The 20,432-nt window shown below is 40.2% G+C and overlaps 1 long non-coding RNA gene across 1 annotated transcript; it reads left to right on the plus strand.

Moving 5' to 3' along the window:
* The first annotated feature begins 315 nt into the window (after window positions 1-315).
* LOC139185667 (uncharacterized) lies at window positions 316-14,361 on the plus strand. Its single transcript, XR_011569159.1, has 4 exons — window positions 316-1,112; window positions 3,324-3,377; window positions 12,164-12,255; window positions 14,049-14,361. It is a non-coding gene; the product is annotated as an uncharacterized lncRNA (long non-coding RNA).
* Window positions 14,362-20,432: the final 6,071 nt, after the last annotated feature.

Here is a 20,432-nt window from a genome sequence, read left to right on the forward strand (position 1 = left end):
CGTTGGAACTGCCCAAGGGGAAGCTCATATGAAAACAGCAGGTTTCTCCCCATCAGCAAAGATACATCCTTGCCCCCTGTGATGGGCTTGGCTGGTCTGGCAGCCATAGGCAAGCTGTGTTTTATTTGTGAACATCCTTCTTGTTTCAGTAGATAATGGACTCTAGTTAGGAAACAACACAGTAAACACAGCATAAACACTGGGATGTTCAGCTGGAATGAGTCTGCATATAAATAAGAGTGCTGGGAGCCCGGGCGGTAATAAGTCAGGAACACAATGGAGAAAGGTTATTAAAAGAAGAGCTTGTAAAAATCTGTGACAAGGCTGAAAGCGTGGAGCATTTCTTGATTACAGAAGGACCAAAGATGGAAGCCTATCCCATCTGTGCTCTCACTAACCTAGTTCCTGGACCTCTTACTTAAAATCCGGCTATTACTCACTTTGTTCAATAGTAAAGTTGTGATTTTATGCACTTAAAAAAGTTCTAGGGCGGTTGTGAAGATGTATGCATGAAAGCATTATGAAAAAAGTTACTATTGCTGTACAAATGGAAGGTTATATGATTCTTAATTTTGGAAAGTGGCTGAAATTACTGTTTTATACATCTAAGCCTTCTTATTGGTTTATTATCAAACAAAGCTATCTTTTATAACAGAAATCTCCCAGGGACCTATGAGGCATAAGAGGAATCAAAGGTATTTTCTTCTGTGTTATAGTCAAAACAGAAAGATTCTTTTTGTCGCTTTATATTAGTCAACATATGGTTGGCTATGATGCAATAACAAAGAAACCCAGCAATCCCACTGGCTTAATAACAGTAGCAGAAAAGAGGATGTTCATATCATTCTGAGGCAAGGCCTATTGTGTCTCGGGCTTTTCTCCTGTGTCTGTATTCCACACAGTGAGTTCTGAGTCCTGGGGGGCTTCTGTGACTTCTTGCATTGCCATAGTAGGGGAAGAAAGGGCTGGATCCCATGATGAAATGTTTTTAATAGTGAGACCACCAAAAGGTTTATCACTTCCGCTCTTTTCCATTGTTCAGAACCCATTTCATGGCCTTTATCCAATGGCGAGGGAGGCTGTGACCTGTGGAGGAGTCCATAGATGTCTTGGTGAGTCTGTGTCTGTCTCGCCTTTCATAAAGTTAGTAGCAACTAATGAATACACGGGGGAGCCTTGTAGTCAGGCAAGAGAATAAACTACTGTGATGCTGCTCCAGTGACCTGGAAGCCTGTGGCCAGGATTATGAACTTGCATAGCAGGGGGCAGAACAAGATTCCCCAAGGAACTTACCAACCAGCTGTAGACCTGTGTGGGTTCACTGTGATTTTAGTTCTGAAAAGTGATGTATCTGCTCCCTATTTATTCTGGGTAACACTTAAGTAATTTAACCATATTTCCAGGCTAATTGCTGCCATACTATCTCGGTAGCTATGATATAGTTGGGACAGCATTACCTTTTAGCCTTCTAATGCTGAGGCTAATAGCTTTAGTCAGGCATTTTGCTATTGATTAAAATAGCACTTTATTAAAATCCTTGAATCACTGTGTGAATAGAAAAACTTGTTAAATGCAATCATATATATCTTATAACCTAACATCTGGCATTTTCAGAGTTTGAATTCATCATAAATTACTGACATTAGTTACTACCTTCAACCTTTCTCAATTTTAAAGTGATTCAGGGACTTTCCTGGTGATCCAGTGGCTTGGACTCTGTGCTCCCAGTGCAAGGGGCCCAGGTTGGTTCCCTCATTAGGGAACTGGATCCTATATTGCTGCAACTAAAGATTCCTCTACCGATCCTACCCACCCAATGAAGATGAAAAGACCTGGCACAGCCAAATAAATAAATATAAAAAACTAGAGTAATTCAATGGTAACTTTTAGAGTTCCAGAAGATATCCTAGCATTGAGATTATTGAGATTTTTGTTGTTGTTGTTCAGTTGCTAAATTGTGTCCAACTCTTCTCAATCCCAAGAACTGCAGCACGTCAGGCTCCCCTGTCCTTTACTATCTCCTGGAGTGTGCACAGATTCATGTCCATTGAGTTGGTGATGCTTTCTAACATTTAAGCTAATTAAACAAGGAGATCATTAGACCAATATTGCTCTAAAGTCATGGTGACCTATGTAAGCAAACCCAAATCTAACCTTAGGTCAGCATGACTTCAAGGTTGCAAAATTGAACCCTAAGGGCAACCAATTGCAAACATCCAACTAGAACTTAAACTCAAGCCAATCAATGATTTCTTTACTTTGCTTCCCCTTTTACTTCATAAAAATCTGTGCTTTAGCTGGAGAACTTCTGGTTTGGCATTACTTGACTGAAACCAACTTTTGCTCGAAAACATTTTAATATGCCTTGGTTTATACTTTAACAGATTCCAAGGTTATATTTTGTGACTTTGAGGCTTTAGTAGAATGGGAATCTATAGGAAGCAATTGTTACCTTAAAACAGCACTCTGTGTTTAACTTAATTTTAAGTATCTCTTCCAGATGGACAGCCAACTGTTTTCATCAGTGTTTGGAACTTCCCAGCAGTTAAATGCTGGTGTGTAAAGGTTACCTTTTCATTTTATCTTCAACAATGCAGTCTGTTCTTAGACTGAGTCCATTCTCTCTGTTTGTGAGCCTGATGATTTGAATTCACCAATCCTAAACTCCATCTGTTTGTTGCCTGAAAACAGTTGAACAGATTTCAATAAATTTAGAAATTGTAAATAAATAGTTGAATAAGCCTGAAAGATGGGTAAGAGTTAAGCATTGAGGATAGTCAGCCATAACATTTATGACTATGAGATGTCTCCTCATCCACACATCATATAAGAATTTCCTACTTTCCCACACTCCAAGTGATGACATCATTTCCTTGCATGCTTTGCAGAATAAATTCAGACTACATTTTAACCGCCATATTTGTCCCCTCTGATTTCCCTAGGTTTCTGAAATTAGTCATCTGTACATTCCTTTTGCATTTCCATAAATTTTCCTATAGAAGAAACAAGCAAGAGAAAAGTGATAACACAATATATAAAACATTTACATATTATCTTATTCCTAAGGAGTTTGAATATATTCTAACTGTGGAAATTTTGGTGCTTTAAAGGCTATTGAAGCCCCAGGAATTCTGGGGAACACATGCTGATAAAAAATAAAAAGGAATATATGACAAAAACTTCATGTAACAAGAGCTACCTTTTTTTCCCTAGCCATTATTTACTGAAAGTATATTTCAAGCCTTGCTAAGCATTTTCCATATGGTTTTCTATTAATATTTACAAAGAATTTGTGACTTATATTTTCTGTCCTCATTTAACAGATAAGAAAAGCAAGTCTGAAAAAGGTTAAGTACCTTGCCAAAATCACAAGGCTGGTAAGTAGAAAAGCTGGGTCTCAAACACAAGCCTCTCTATTCTCATCTTTTGATTTCTTCTGTTTGTTTTTTATTGAAGGGGTTGGGTGGTGCCAGTGAAAGAACTTCTTCAAGTTCTTTGTTGCTTCCAGAAAGTCTGTGTTGATTAGGTAAAAGAATATGGTCAAGCTTTTGTTTCATAGATGTCTTTGATATTTCTATTTCAGATGATTCTTTTAAAGGGATGGCTAGGGCACACACACTAACTTCGTTCTATACACACAATACTCAGAGATGGATACAGGCATCTGAACATGATTAGAATCATTTTATCTCTGTATTTCTACCATGAAATAGAAATTTAAAATGCGTTTTGGGTCCTGTTTGTTTTTGTATTGTCAAACCTTCTAGACCTTTCACTGATTTACCTTCCTAAAAAATTAAATAAACTTTATTGAGATGTAATTGACATACATTTAAATGAACCCATTATAACTGTACAATTCACTGAGTTCCAGTTAATATTCACACCCATGTAACCACAGAAACAGTTGTTGTTGTTCAGTTGCTCTCTTGTGTCTAACTCTTTGCAACCCCATGGACTGCAGCACACCAGGCTTCCCTGTCCATCACCAGCTCTTGGAGCTTGCTCAAACTCATGTCCATCGAGTCGATGATGCCATCCAACCATCTCATCCTCTGTCATCCCCGTCTCCTCCTGCCTTCAATCTTTACCAGCATCAGGGTCTTTTCCAATGATTCAGTTCTTCACATCAGGTGGCCAAAGGATTGGAGTTTCAGCTTCAGCATCAGTCCTTCCAAAGAATATTCAGGATTGATGTCCTTTAAGATTGACTGGTTGGACCTCCTTGCAGTCCAAGGGACTCAAGAGTTTTCTCCAACACCACAGTTCAAAAGCATCAGTTCTTCAGTGCTCAGCCTTCTTCATGGTCCAACTCTCACATCCATACGTGACTAATGGAAAAACCATAGTCTGGGCTATACATACCTTTGTCAGCAAAGTAATGTCTCTGCTTTTTAATATGCTGTCTAGGTTTGTCATAGCTTTTCTTCCAAGGAGCAAGTGTCTTTTCATTTTACGGCTGCAGTCACCATCTGCAGTGATTTTGGAGCCCCCCAAATAAAGTCTCTCACTGTTTTCATTGTTTCCCCATCTATTTGCCATGAAGAATTGGGACCAGATGCCATGATCTTCATTTTTGAATGTTGAGTTTTAAGCCAGCTTTTTCACTCTCTTCTTTCACCTTCATCAAGAGGTTCTTTAGTCCTTCTTGGTTTTAGCCATAAGGGTGGTGTTATCTGCATATCTGAGGTTACTGATGTTTCTCCAGGCAATCTTGATTCCAGCTTGTGCTTCATCAGTTCAGTTCAGTTCAGTTCAGTCGCTCAGTCATGTCTGACTATTCGCGACCCCGTGAATCACAGCACGCCAGGCCTCCCTGTCCATCACCAACTCCCAGAGTTCACTCAGATTCATGTCCATCGAGTGAGTGATGCCATTCAGCCATCTCATCCTCTGTCGTCCCCTTCTCCTCCTGCCTCCAATCCCTCCCAGCATCAGAATCTTTTCCAATGAGTCAGCTCTTCGCATGAGGTGGCCAAAGTACTGGAGTTTCAGCTTCAGCATCATTCCCTCCAAAGAAATCCCAGGGCTGATATCCTTCAGAATGTGCTTCATCCAACCCGGCATTTCACATGATGTACTCTGTATATAAGTTAAATAAACAGGGTAACAATATACAGCTTTGACATACTCCTTTCCCAATCTGGAACAAAGATAGAAATTTCCATTATTCCAGAAAGTTCCTTCCAATCTGTATATAGTCCATCCCTATAACTACATATTTAGGTCATGACAAGTCATCTTCTTTATGTGACTGTAGAGTAGATTTGCATGTTAAGAAATGAATCATACAATATTCTTTGTGCTCCTTTTTTTCTTCTCAGAATAGTATTTTTGAGACTTTACCTTTTAAAAACTGAAGTATAGTTGATTTTCAATATTATATTCATTTCAGGTGTGCAGCATAGTGATTCAATATTTTTGCATTTTATACTCCATTATAAGTTATTACAAGATAATGGCTATAATTCCCCATGCTATACAGTAAACTCTTGTTGCTTATCTATTATATACATGGTAGTTTGTATTATATCTTTGAATTCCATAATCCTAATTTATCCCTCCCCCTTTCTCTCACCCCTTTGGTAATCACAGGTTTGTTGTCTATATCTTTGTCTGCTTCTGTTTTGCATACATTCATTTGTATTTGTATTTTTTTTTTAGATTCCATATATAAGTGGTAGCATACAGTATTTGTCTGTCCCTGTCTTATTTATTTTATTAAGCAGAATATTCTCTAGGTCCTTCTATGTTGCTACAATTGGCAGCATTCTATTCTTTTTCTGTCTGAGTAACATTCCTATCTATCTATCTAATACATATATGTATAATATCTTCTCTATCCATTCATCAAGACACACCTTTTCTGATGCATGTGTCCATCATACATGGTTCTTTTTATAGGAGGGTGGTATATATTGTATATGCACAAACACAATTTATCTATTCTCCTGTTGGTGGATATTGAGGTGGATTTTTTTCTGGGGTTATTATGAATAAACCTATTATGAATATTTTGAATATGTATTTTTGTTATAGGTGCTTTTATTTCTCTTGAGTAAATATTTCAAAGTAGGATTGCTGGTTAATATGATAAAGGTATGTCTAACTTATAGGAAACTAATCAACTATTTGCCAAAGTGGCATATTCTTACCAGCAACTCTCATACACTCCTGTGTGGAGCTCCAGTTTCTCACTAATCTGACCAACTTTTGGTATTGCCAGTTTTTTAAAATATTGGCCATCCCAGTGTGTGCAGTCATTTTTATTTGCATTTCCTGATGATGTTTATTGAAGCATATTTTCAGGAGCTTATATAACTTTTTTGATGTTTCATTTTAAATATTTTATCCACTTGGAAAACTGGACTGTGTCTTAGCATGTGTGCTAGGGATTCCCTGGTGGCTCAGATGGTAAAAAAAAAAAAAAAAAAAAAAACCTGCCTGTGATGCAGGAGACCCAAGTTTGATCCCTGGGTCAGGAAGATCCCCTGGAAGAAGGGAGTGGCAATCCACTCCAGTATTCTTGCCTGGAGAATTCCATGGACAGAGGAGCCTGGTGGGCTGTAGTCCATAGGTTCACACTGAGTTGGACACGACTGAGTGACTAGCTTTCCGAGTGATTAGCTTTCACTTTCATTTTTCATGTGTGCTAAGTTGCTTCAGTCATGTCCGACTGTTTGAGTCCTCATGGTCTGTAGCCCACCAGGCTCCTCTGTCCAAGGGATTCTCCAAGCAAGAATCCTGGAGTGGGTTTCCTTGACCCTCTCCAGGGTTGTGTCTTCATATTGTTGAGTTATAGGAGTTACAGTGTACTTTCTAGATAGAAGTCATTTTTCAGATATATGTAGTGCAAATATATTATTGTAGACTATCATCCTGACAGGCTACAGTCCATGGGGTCACAAAGAGCTGGACATGACTGAGTGACTGAGCACACGTGCAGTGATGTGTACCACAATGTGTCTGTCATCTGGTATTTTGCTTCTCTCCAATACTGAACAGGGTGCTTCTGAACATATCACATGTCTGTGATCCCTCCAAACTATTCCAAGGGCTTTCATATCCAGTATCTTAATATGTCTCCAAATCAATCTGTGAGTGGTGCAGGGCAGGTCGTTTTAACCTTGAGAAATATTGTGAGGCCAAACACAGATCAAGAGAAAGAAAACAGAAAGATGCAGTTTTGTTGTTCCCACAGTTCCCCGGGGAAAATGCAGCATGCCATGCAGGGCCACTAGGGGAAGCATCAGGGTTGATAATGAAGCAAAGGGAAGAACACGTGGGTAAGCACCTTCACTGGGGTTTCCGCAGGAAGGAAAGAGCAAGGCAGGGCCAACAGACTCAGAATTGGCTAACTTGGATAATCTCAGTAGACTCTGTGCCATAAGGGCTGTCAAGAATTCTGTTACTTGGCCCTAGGATGATTAAGATGGGTTTATAGAGGCCTGAAGTATGAGGGTTTGATAAGGGAGGTGGTTGGGAGTGTAGACTTACTTGGCTACTCAAGAAGGGAAACTGACTGGCCTCTAGTCAGGTGCTCAAAATTGGGTCAAGAAAGTGCTTAAAAGCTAATTTACAGAGGTATTATTTATCGTCCCCATTTTACTTTAGGAAACTGGGTCACATTAGGGTTAGATCATTTACCCAAGCTCTTCTAATTATTTCCTAGAGGGCCCCTAGGGTTAGAACACAAAAATCTGATTTGCTGATGAATATGCTCCCAGTGCCTTACCTTACATATAAGGGAGCTTTAATAAATTCTTCCATGAATCACACTACCCAATCTGAGCCTGAGTTCCCCACTTTGTGGCCTCATTTAGGCGTGTGGCCCTTCCTCTTGTCATACAAGACCATGATGTGTTGGTGTGCCAGAGAGGGCACTGGACTCAAGAAGTGCCTTCTTACTCCAGTTTTCAGTGAAGGCAGTCTTTCCATTTGCCTTCGTCACAGGGATTATAGACATGTAGTATGGTTCTAAGAGGAAGCAATAAGAAAAAAATAGCAGATATGAAGGTCAGGGGGGCAGCTTTCCAGAGAATGACAATAATGAGTGAATTAAGCTTTTCCCAAACTAGATTTCCCTAGCACAAGGGTTAGCCAAAAACTTCAATGCCGTTGTTTTATAGACTGCATGCATAGAACCATCACATTTACTGATTCTCTGACAGCCTCTAGAACTAAATGGTGCTTCTCCCAGCCCCATTTTCCAAGCAGTGCTGTTCAAGGCAAGCTTGCTGACTGTTGAATCCAGCTTTCTGGGAAACAGCAAATTATGAGAAGTTGGCATGCGGTGATATTTAGACCATATGAATACCAAGACCTATTTGCAAACGCTATAGAAAACCTAAATTGAGTTAATTTCAATTTCTTGAGTTGAAACACTGAATTAAAAAACAATTTAAATATCTCCCTCTTTTAGAAAAAAATCAATGCTTTAAAATTAATTTCATTTTTTAAATGTACTGTTAACTCAATAAAGCCTTTTGGGCTTTTTAAGCTAATTGTCTTTGAACTCATTTTAAATTCAAAGTCTTTATAATTTTGATAATATTTTAAATGCTATCCTTGTTGTAGCAGTTCATACTATAAATGTAAAAGGATACAGAAAAAAAACTAATGAGGCTCTTGTCTAAGAATGATACACATTTTTTTTTCCAGAGAAAATTTATTTGTGAAAGAACAAACATATTACTGATTTAACATAGGGCTATTCATTAATGATACACTTATATTTTAACCTTCTGTATTACTTTAGTCAGAGAAGGCAATGGCCCTTTTTAGAACAGGAGGAGTTATCCCATTTTGTTTAATGAAATCATATGTGTGTGTGTGTCTATAGGTATATATGTACAGAGAAAAAATTTCTAAATTCATAGAAAAAAATCCAAAAGACTCCACAATAGAATGTTATCTCTAGGGAATAGACAACATGAGTATTTTGCTGTAATGTTTGTACTTTTATTATCTTAACTTGATTATTGCTAGCAAGTTGTTGAAATTTTTATAACTGGCAGAACAAGCAATCTAAAACATATTTTAAGCTCCAAATCAAACAAGCTCTGAATATGGTCAGTTCATTTTGGTCACATGGGAATAGCATTTAAGACACTTCTTAATAGTTTGGTCATATATTATGAACAATTTTCCTTGCTATGTGTCTTCCACAATGACAATATTTTAAATAGTTTCATAATATCACACTTTATAAATATATAATCACTCACTGTCAAGTTTCAGATTTCAATGGTAACGCATATTCATTGGGAATAATACAAACATGAGGTTGAAAAGTAAATGGATTCTCTTCTCACTTTCTGCTTCTCAAAATGAACACATTTTTAAAAGTTTAATGGTACATTTTTCTAGACGTTTTACTATTTACACACATATTCAAACAGTACAAGAGAGTATCCAATCAGTTCAGTTCAGTTCAGTCACTTAGTCGTGTCCAACTCTTTGCAACCCCATGGACTGCAGCACACCAGGCTTCCCTGTCCATTACCAACTCCTGGAGCATACTCAAACTTACGTCCATTGAGTTGGTGATGCCATCCAACCATCTCATCCTCTGTCATCCCCTTCTCCTCCTCTGTCATCCCCTTCCCCTCCCACCTTCAATCTTTCCCAGCATCAGGGTCTTTCCCAGTGAGTCAATTCTTCTCATCAAATGGCCAAAGTATTGAAGTTTCAGCTTCAGCATCAGTCCTTCCAATGAATATTCAGGACTGATTTCCTTTAGGATTGGCTGGTTGGCTTTCCTTGCAGTCCAAGGGACTCTCAAAGAGTCTTCTCTAACAAACACCATAGTTCAAAAACATCAATTCTTCGGTGCTCAGCTTTCTTTATAGTCCAACTCTTACATCCATACATGACTACTGGAAAACCTTAGCTTTGACTAGACGGACCTTTGTTGGCAAAGTAATGTGTCTGCTTTTTAATATGCTGTCTAGTTTGGTCATAGCTTTTCTTCCAAGGAGCAAGCATCTTTTAATTTCATGGCTGCAGTCACCATCTACAGTGATTTTGGAGCCCCCCAAAATAAAGTCTCTCCCTGTTTCCATTGTTCCCCATCTATTTTCCATGAAGTGATGGGACTGGATGCCATGATCTTAATTTTCTGAATGTTGAGTTTAAAGCCAACTTTTTCACTCTCCTTTTTCACTTTCATCAAGAGGCCCTTTAGTTCTTCTTCACTTTCTTCAAAGTATCCCATGGAATACCCAATGGAAAGAAACAATTCTTTCCCTGTCCCACACCTTCTTTTTTCTGTTTCATTTTTTAATACTTCTAATAGTATTAATAATTTAGGTATGATTTATCAACTTAAAATACCATTTGTTGATTTGCTTAGTATATGATGTATTTCTGTCACACAACTTCCTTTTCCTTTCAATCTTCAATTACCTTATTTTAGTTTTGTCTATTGGTTTATTTTATTGTTTTGAAACTATATTAAATATCTGTTTCTTTTTTTTAAATTTATTTATTTTAATTGGTGGCTAATTACGTTATAATATTGTGGTGGTTTTTGCCATACATTGGCATGAATCAGCCACGGGTATACATGTGTCCCCCATCCCAAATCCCCCTCCCACCTCACTCCCTATCCCATCCGTCTGGGTTGTCCCAGTACACTGGCTTTGAGTGCCCTGTTTCATGCATTGAACTTGGACTGGCCACCTATTTCACATATGGTAATATACATGCTTCAATGCTATTCTCTCAAATCATCCCACCCTTGCCTTCTCCCACAGAGTCCAAAAGTCTGTTCTTTATATCTGTGTCTCTTTTGCTGTCTCATGTATAGAGTCATCGTTACCATAAATATCTGCTTCTTGACCCATCTACATACAATTACATTGTCTTGCTCCTTGAGGGCTAGGGGTGACCAAGGGTTAGGAACCTAGATTCCATATGTTTTGCGTGGCATTTGCACACATGTACCAGGATTCTCACTCATTCCATGACTCAACTCTTCCTTTTAGAGCAGCCATAGATCCTAGTGTCACTGAAAACAGACTCAGAAAAGACACAGAAAACCCATAGAAAAGGAAAGGCAAATAAATGACCCAATCAAAAAATGGGCCAAAGATCTAAATAGACATTTCTCCAAAGAAGACATACAGATGGCTAACAAACACATGAAAAGATGCTCAACATCACTCATTATCAGAGAAATGCAAATCAAAACCACTATGAGATACCATTTCACACCAGTCAGAATGGCTGCGATCCAAAAGTCTACAAATAATAAATGCTGGAGAGGGTGTGGAGAAAAGGGAACCCTCTTACACTGTTGGTGGGAATGCAAACTAATACAGCCACTATGGAGAACAGTGTGGAGATTCCTTAAAAAACTGGAAATAGAACTGCCTTATGATCCAGCAATCCCACTGCTGGGCATACACACTGAGGAAACCAGAAGGGAAAGAGACACGTGTACCCCAATGTTCATCGCAGCACTGTTTATAATAGCCAGGACATGGAAGCAACCTAGATGTCCATCAGCAGATGAATGGATAAGAAAGCAGTGGTACATATACACAATGGAGTATTACTCAGCCATTAAAAAGAATACATTTGAATCAGTTCTAATGAGGTGGATTAAACTGGAGCCTATTATACAGAGTGAAGTAAGCCAGAAGGAAAAACACCAATACAGTATACTAACGCATATATATGGAATTTAGAAAGATGGTAACGATAACCCTGTATGTGAGACAGCAAAAGAGACACTGATGTATAGAACAGGCTTATGGACTCTGTGGGAGAGGGAGAGGGTGGGAAGATTTGGGAGAATGGCATTGAAACATGTGAAATGTCATGTATGAAACGAGATGCCAGTCCAGGTTCAATGCACAATGCTGGATGCTTGGGGCTGGTGCACTGGGACGACCCAGAGGGACGGTATGGGGAGGGAGGAGGGAGGAGGGTTCAGGATGGGGAACACATGAGAAATAAAGGAATAAAAAATTAAAAAAAAAAAGAAAAAAAAAAAAAGAAAGAAAAGGAAAGGCAGAAGAAATGTGTAGCCAGAGCTCCTGGATTGTCTCCTTCTACTGTCTTGAATTCATTTAGGACCCAGATTTGCATGTACGGGCATAAGGCCCATGGAGGCTTTAAGATAGTGACTAAAGAAAGTATTTATCCTCTTCTTTAGATGTGCTCAAGAGCAAGACAGAGGATGAGGTCAGAAGATCTGTCATCAGATGCACTTCAATATTTCCCCAATTAATAACTGTCTTCCAAAGGGTAAGGTCACCAAGGAAAGGGCTGGGACTTGCTGGAAGAGTTTTTCAAAGAAGCATTATTTCAATGGCTTGATCTTTCAGCCTGGAATCATGCACAGCTTGACAGATTTTATTCAGACAGAATGGTTTTCCTATACTCCTACTAATTCTGGGCAGAAAGGCAGGAGGATTTGGGGAAACAGCAACTGTTGTGATGGAGAAGCTGCTGTCCTCCTCACCCTTACAGAGGTAATCCTCATATCTGCACAGCACTTCTCGAACCATCCTCAAATCCATCCTCAGGTAGATGACACAGGAAATTCACATTAGTCAGACCTAACCTGCCTATTGCAGGAAGGGGGACCCCTTCCAGGACCCAAGAGTGGGTTCTTGTCTAACACTCGGAAATAAATTGTCTGAGGAGACACAGAAGCTAACAAAACAAGAGATTTAATTGCAAAGGGTGCCTGAGCAGAGAACCGGTAGGGTAAGGGAACCCAGGAGAGCTGCTCTGCCACGTGTCTCGCAGTCTCGGATTTTATGATGAAAGGATTAGTTTCCGGGTTGTCTTTGGCCAATCACTCTGATGCAGAGTCCTTCCTGGTGGCATACACATTGCTCAGCCAAGATGGATGCCACGAGAAGGATTCTGAGAGGTGGTTGGACATGTGGTGTCTCCTTCTTATCTTTCCCAAACTCTTCCGGTTGGTGGTGGCTTATTAGTTCCGTGTTCCGCACCAGGACCTCCTGTTGTAAAACAACCCATACAAGTGGGTACTACGGTGCCTGGCCAGGGTGGGCAGTTTCAGTCAGTGTGCTTCCCCTAACTCACCCACTCTTCAGCCAGAACAAGCGAGGTCTGCTTCACTTAACACTGCTTTTTTAATCAGCAAGGGTTTCTCCGACCTTGTTTTTACCATATTCCACTTCCGCCTCCTTCTTATAAGACTGTAGCTAATTCTCACTTTTGGCTCCACTTCTACTTTTCGGCAAAATCCTTGATTTTTGTGATTATATTTCCTCTCTCTAACAGTTGTTTTACCATCTAATTTCCTGTCTCTTCTTTTTTTGAAATGACTCATTTTTATCCAGTCTTTGTAAGGCATTCTACTTGGTATACATTAAAAAAAAAAAAAAAAAAAAAAACCTCTCTTTTCATATTTGTCTTCCATTGGTTTGTATGATGTTTAATTAAACTACATCGTTACAAGAGCATACATACAGGCATGAATGGTTGGGACACAATCACGGCTGACATGGTTTCACATCCCACTCGATTGTTGGAAGTGACAGTGTTAATATATATCAGAAATTAGCCAACTAGCAGAGAGCTTCAGCATGCTGTGTCATCAGTCAATGTGATTCACCAAAGACATGGAGGGGATTTATTAAACAGTTGGTTAATGGAGAGCAGCTCAGAGAGCTTGCACTTCCATGAGTTCTACAAAGATGAGTCATTAGAACTCTGCATCACAGAGGACACTGCTTGCATCCTGGGGACCTGAGTCTTAACCAGCCTGTGTGTGGCTAGCACCTTGGCAGATCCATTTTGGATGTGGGAGGCTGGCAGGTTGTAGGGATGGTTCAGACTACCCTGAAATTGTCTTCCAAATTTCATAGTTCCATACCAGCATCACTAAACTGTGAACTGAGCATAGCTCCAACGATATCTGTTGTGGTGGGTTTACTAATGCCTCCCCTCCCCTATAAATGTCCATATCCTAATCCTTAGAACTTGTGAATATATTAGGTTACAAAGGGAAGTTAAGGTTGCAGATGAAATTAATGTTGCTCATCACTGTGTCTTAAAAATAGGAAAATTATCCTGGTGGGCCTGATGCAACCAGAAGGGTCCTTAAAAGTGGGAGAGAGTGAGCTGAAAGGCGTTGTGAACCTGGAGAAGCTCAGAATAATCAGTCAGAAGGATTCAACCTCTGAGTATGGAAAGGACCATAAGTGAAGAACTGTGAGTATCCTCTAGAAGCTGGGAAAGGCAAGAAAAAGGAATTCTCCCTATAAAGGAATGCAGTCCTGCCTACGCCTTGATTTTAGCCTTGAGAGACATGCCTCAGACTTCTGACCTTGTAAGATAATAAGTTTGTGTGGTTCTTTTCAAGTTTTTTTTTTTAATGTGGATCGTTTTTAAAGTCTTTATTGAATTTATTACAATATTGCCTCTGTTTTATATTTTGGTTTTTTGGCCGTGAGGCATGTGTGATCTTCCTGAGCAGGGATTGAACCCACACTCCCTGCATTGGAAGGTGAACTCTTAACCACTGGATCACCAGGGAAGTCCCTGGTTTGCATTTTTTTTAAGTGGCTACATTTGTCATTCTTTGTTATAGCAGCATAGGTGGTTGGTACATCTGTCTTCTTACCTCTGTGACATCTTTCCCTTTCCTAATAAAGGAAATACATTTATGGGATTTGTTTAATGTAAGCCCCATATTTTACAAACCTTCCTGCTCCCCACTATGTTTAAAAGCAGTTCGAAAGCTGCTGCTTGTGACTAGAGGAATGTAAAATAAAGGGCCAAACCTCTTTGCAACAAAATGTTTGAAACGCTTTCACTATCCAAGGAGAACTTTGAAACAGCAGCTCTTTCATGGATGGAGAAAGAGCAGGGAGCATGAAGTGCTCTGTGATGTGCCACGATGGATGAGCCAGAGTCCTGGGTGAGCGAGTGTCAGGCCCCGTTTGGAGATGGGAGGGCCTCTAGGGCAGCTGGCACCCCCTGCTCTGCTCAGCCAGATTGGTCCCCAGAGTGACCTTGCGAACACTGGTCACTGCCAAGTTTATCTTGGTCAGTGTTGTCTATCAGCACAGAACCTCTTCCATTTAGACAGTGAGGCCCCAGGGAGTCACAAGAAAAAGCAACACCAAAAAGAACACAGGTTTCCCAGGTGGAGCTAATGGTAAAGAATCTGCCTGCCAATACAGGAGATCTGAGTTTGATCCTGGGTCTGGAAGATCCTCTGGAGTAGGAAATGTCAACCCATCCAGAATTTTTGCCTGGGAAATCCCATGGACAGAGGAACCTGGTAGGCTACAGTTCATGGGGTCAGAAGGAGTCAGACACGACTGGGTACACACACATAAAGAGAACATGCACTGTTAAGTCCCTGGGGCTTTATACAAACAGCAGAGGAACCAGAAGGAGGGAGCAAAACATCTCATGGCAGGGGCAGGGCCTGTTGAGGACTGTAAAGAGGTGGGACTATCCTCAACTCAAAATACAAGAGAGATGAGATATGTGTGCAGACTAACAACTTACCAGTGGTGGCAATTCAGTCCTGAGTGAGCGCCCTGGTGGTTAGTGTTTTGGAATTATAGGTTAGACTTTCACCCTCGGCTCAGGGGTGTGTGTGTGTGTGTGTGTGTGTATGTGAGTATGTGTGTGTATGTATGTTGGTGGCCCAGTGTTAAGGAAGGAGATTAGCAGAAGAGGAAGATGTTTGGGGTTCTGGACAGGTGTCTGAGTGTCAGCACATACACTTGCTCAATTGACCCCTGGTTGACCAAAAGGAATAATGCAGAAGATTCTGTTATAAGGCTTATCCTGAGTGAGAAGCTTGGGCAAGCAGGCTCTCAGCAGTTTATAGCAGTTCTCTAATTTTGAGCTAAGAAAATGTACTTGGTCTCATTGATAGAGATTCTCTGAGCTTCACGAGAATAGGAATAATAAATAGCATTTCTGAAATATTAAGAATTTAGAGATGAGAGACAAGGGTGGCCATAATGGATGTGTGGCTTGGGACAAGGTATTTCACCTGAGACTTGAATCTTCTTGTATAAAATGGGGTCAAGGGTGGCCTCTGTATTCTCAGACTTAAGAATCAAGTGAGATAAACATAGAATACTTGGTAAACTTTTAAGTACTTTGCTTGTTTCACTATTGTTTATAGATTGACTGTAATTTGTACCAATTTGTCAGGATTACCAAAGCTTTATAACAATTTTTCTGCCAAGGTATTTTATGGTTAAAGGATGAATAGATTTTTTATTGACCCTGCGATCTTTCTTAGTTGCCACCTCATATCTCTTCTCCTTCTCTTGACAAAAATCCCATGTTTCCACTTTCCACCCCATTCACGCATCTTTCCCCATCACACTGGTTTATATATCTTCATTGGTTTACTGAAATTACTCTGGACGAGGCCACCAATGATCTTCTAATTGTCAGATTCTATGATAGTAACAATAATAGTGACGGGAATAGCTAATGTTTATTGAGCCTTCATTATGTCAGGCATGTTTCTAAGTGACTTATATGTATTAACTCACTTAACTTTATCCTGTGATATAGGTAGTAGTATCCATCAGGTCGACACTGATGGAAACTGTATGGAAACTACAGCAGAGAGAGGTGTCCCTTGCCTGGGTCAAAGTTTAAAAGCAGCAGAGACGAGACACGAACCCAGGAACTCATACTCAAACGTACACTTATAATCATCAGGTTGAGCTACCTATGACATTTAGACGAGACCCTCTAGATGTGGATATTATTTTCTTTTTATTATTTATTTTTATTTATCTATTTATTTTTGGTGTGGAGCCATTTTTAAAGTCTATATTGTATTTGTTACAATATTGTTTCTTTTTTTATGTTTTGTTGCTTTGGCCAGGAGGCATGTGGAATCTTAGCTCCCCAATTAGGAATCAAACCCACATCCCTGCGTTGGAAAGCAAAGTCTTAACCAATGAACCATCAGGCAAGTCCCTGGATATTGCTTTCAGTGACAGTCCCAGGTTGTGGATGGGGGATTGAAAAGCCAAGTGACTGTGGGTTATTAACGCAGTGGAGTTGCAATAGTCTGAGAATGCCCTGCTCTTGGTTTTGAGAGGTTTGCCAATGAGCCAAGGTTGGCAGCCTTGCTGAGAGTCTTTGGTCTGGGGCTGTGACCAGGCAAGTGTGGAAGAGATGGCTGAAGAGCCTGTAATGGGAGCCAAGGAGAGCCTAGCTGGGTATTTGGATGAGTCACCAGGAGGAGGGAGGGATCAGTTCCTCCAGATCTGGGGCACAGGCAGGGTTAGGAGGGAGGTTCTTGGGAGATCAGGGTGAATTTCAAAACCTCTCTGTGGCACTTCAGGAGCTTTAGGATCTGTGGTTTCCTGATACATGTGTGATCCTGTCTTCAGGCTTTGTGATGATGATAAATGCCTAATGTTCCTTGGTGGTCCTCATATCTTCAGAACTTGGCTTAACATGGCAAACTGGCTGTTCTAATAAATCAGACGGTATCCTCATACACCCTTGTTAACTTCCTCTCTGCCTCCCTAGGGGCGCAGTGAAGCTGAAAAGAAAAAGCAGAGCACATTGCAGTCTGCCCGTGTACATGTCTGTGTCCGACAGAGATGTGAGAGGAAAGGAGGGAAGGCAGAGTGACATTTTGAATGCTACTTTGAGGGAAAACCCTCAAAAATTAAATAGAGCTTTAATCAACTAGAATACAGATGTGTTAGCTTGCCTGTTCTGGGATAAGTTATTTTTTCAGATACCCGTAAAGCAGTTCAGCCACTGATAAATTTGACAAGTTGAGACATGGTCCCTTCAAAAGCAATGTTGGATAATTTGCCAGTTATTTTATGACAGCCATTTAGTGACCATAAAATGTAAGTGAGAGTCGACAGTGTAAATATACCTCACATTCCCAATCAATGGAGTCACTAAGAGAGGACTCAGGGAGCACTCCAGAGTGACTTCGTATACCATGTCTGCAGTGTACACGTGTGTGTGTGTGTGTGTGTGTGTGTGTGTGTGCATGTGGATATGAATGTAGGCATGGATGAAGTCCACTTTGAATAAAAATATTTTATTTTGTCCGCAGAATGAAAAAAATTTGACAAGACAATTCTCTCTATGGCTAGAAAAATGTTGGTCTTTGTCTCTAGAATAAAGCATCTTGAGTCTGGAAATCTAACAGGTACTCAAATAACAGTGTCTCAAATGGACACCAAACTGGACAATCTCTATTTTGGGAGACCAATTTCATCCATGAATTTCCCACCTACTCCTGAAACTCATACCCCTGTTGGAAACATGACTGAGATATTCTCATGGTCCTGTAGAAGCCCCCAGTCTCTGTTCCCTGGGCAGGGGATCAAATTACCTACCATGATCCCTTCTCACTCTCCGCTTCTTAATAATAGAACATTGCCCTACTCTGAGTTTTAGCTGGGAGCATGTCCACATCTACAGAGACAGAGCTTGATTACTCAGCCTCCCTATGGTCTAGCTGTGGCCTGTGATTAAATTTTGATCAAGAAAGTGATGATGATAGAGGCGATGTAGGCAAACTTCCAAACTGAGTTTTATAATGAAACTCTGTCCTTTTCTCTCCTTCTTTCCCCCTCCCATCTGATTAGGAAGTGGCCATCAAAGCTTCTCCCTTGAACCCAGAAATGGAAGCTTCTGATTGAGGATGGCAGAGTTACTTCAACTCCCTGGACTGTTGGATGAGAGAGAAATGAAATTCTCTTTTACTGAAACTTCTGGATTTGGGGTCTCTTTGTTATACCAGCTTCCCTATAACCTAACTAAAAGGCCAATTTGTACCCTGAAATATTCTGGCTGACATCTCCCAACAAAGCCTCGATCCCTGAAGACTAGACAGAGCTGCATGAGAGCAGAGCTCAAGACCTTGTGGTCTGTTGAAACTATGACTCCTTGGAAAGTTAAGAAATGGAATTCATTGCAGTAGCTGGGAGAACATACCATCAACAAATTCACCCTTAAATGTTTTGTTATTCTTGCCGATTGTGTAACTTTTGATTTTGATATAATTTAAAAATTATACAAAACTTATAAAGAAGTCACAAGAGTATTACAGGAACTTCTGCAAACCTCCTTTTCAGATTTACTGACTGCTGTGTCCATTTATTTTCTCATTCTCCTCTATTATGTGTGTGTCTATGAATATCATCTTTTTATCTGAATTGTTTGGGAGTAAGGATACTATCTTTTATGATTTTGCACTTTTGGGAAAAACATAGCCCAGTTATTTACAGGATGTTCCTGAAACGTGATTTGATTCAGGTTATGTAATATATTTGAGCAGGAATGTCATAAAAGCGACGCTGTGCCTTCTCAGTGCCTTATATCAGGAGTCTAGTGATAGCCATTTGTCACTTGGATCATTGGATAAAGGTGTTATTCACCAGCGTTTTCCAATGCAAGGTTATACTTTTTCTCTATTAATTAGTAAATGTGTGGGCAGAGACTATGGGACCATGTCAGTATCCTGTTACTCATCATGCTTTTTGCTACCAGTTTTTGCTAACAGTTTTAACATCTGTTGTTAAATTTTATACACTAGGAATTTTAGCATAGATTTACCTGAAGAAAGCACGTTGTCATAAGAAGGTGCTTAGGACTATCTACCTTGGAAGAAAGAGATCTGGAGTCTAATTTCAGCCCTTCAAACCCACACCTTGATATTACCCACTCCCCCCCCCCCCCATTTAAAAAAAAATATTATTCTTGGGCTAAATGACTTCTTTCTGGTTTCTCTGAATCCAAGGATCTGGTGTTTATAGACAGGGTACTGCTGGCATCATCAGAAGGACAGTTTGTAGAGATGCAAAGTTCTCAGATGCTTTGTAGGATCCTTAGCATCCCTGGCTCCAGAAGTTTTCTGCACTGGAGAGGTTTTACGATATGGCTGTCCATTTTTTCACACATCTCCTAACAAGAGGTGGGGCATATGTTACCCCCCCCTTGAAACTGGGTGTACCTGAATTTGACCAATGTGCTTGTGTGTTAGTCACTTAGTTGTGCCCGACTCTTGGCGACCCCATGGACTGCAGCCCACCAGGCTCCTCTGTCCATGGGATTTTCCAGGCAAGGATACTGGAGTAGGTTGCCATTTCCTTCTCCAGGGGAATCTTCCCAACCCAGGGATCAAACCTGGGTCTCCTGCACTGCACTCAGATTCTTTACCGACTGAGGTATTTGACCAATATAGTACAGGAAAAGTAATACTGTGTGACCTCTGAGGTGTGGTCCTAAAAGGCCATATAGCTTCCCCCTTGTTTGCAGGAAATCGTCATCTTAGAGGCTTGAGACAACATGTGACTTCCCCAAGGGTGCTATGAGGTGAGACACAATCAATTTATAGAGAAGCAGTATATATATATAGATAGATAGATAGATAGATAGATAGATAGTTGGGTTGGTCAACAATCCCAGCTAAGCCCAAC

Source organism: Bos indicus, chromosome 11 (assembly GCF_029378745.1).
Source record: "Bos indicus isolate NIAB-ARS_2022 breed Sahiwal x Tharparkar chromosome 11, NIAB-ARS_B.indTharparkar_mat_pri_1.0, whole genome shotgun sequence".
Lineage (NCBI taxonomy): Eukaryota > Metazoa > Chordata > Mammalia > Artiodactyla > Bovidae > Bos > Bos indicus.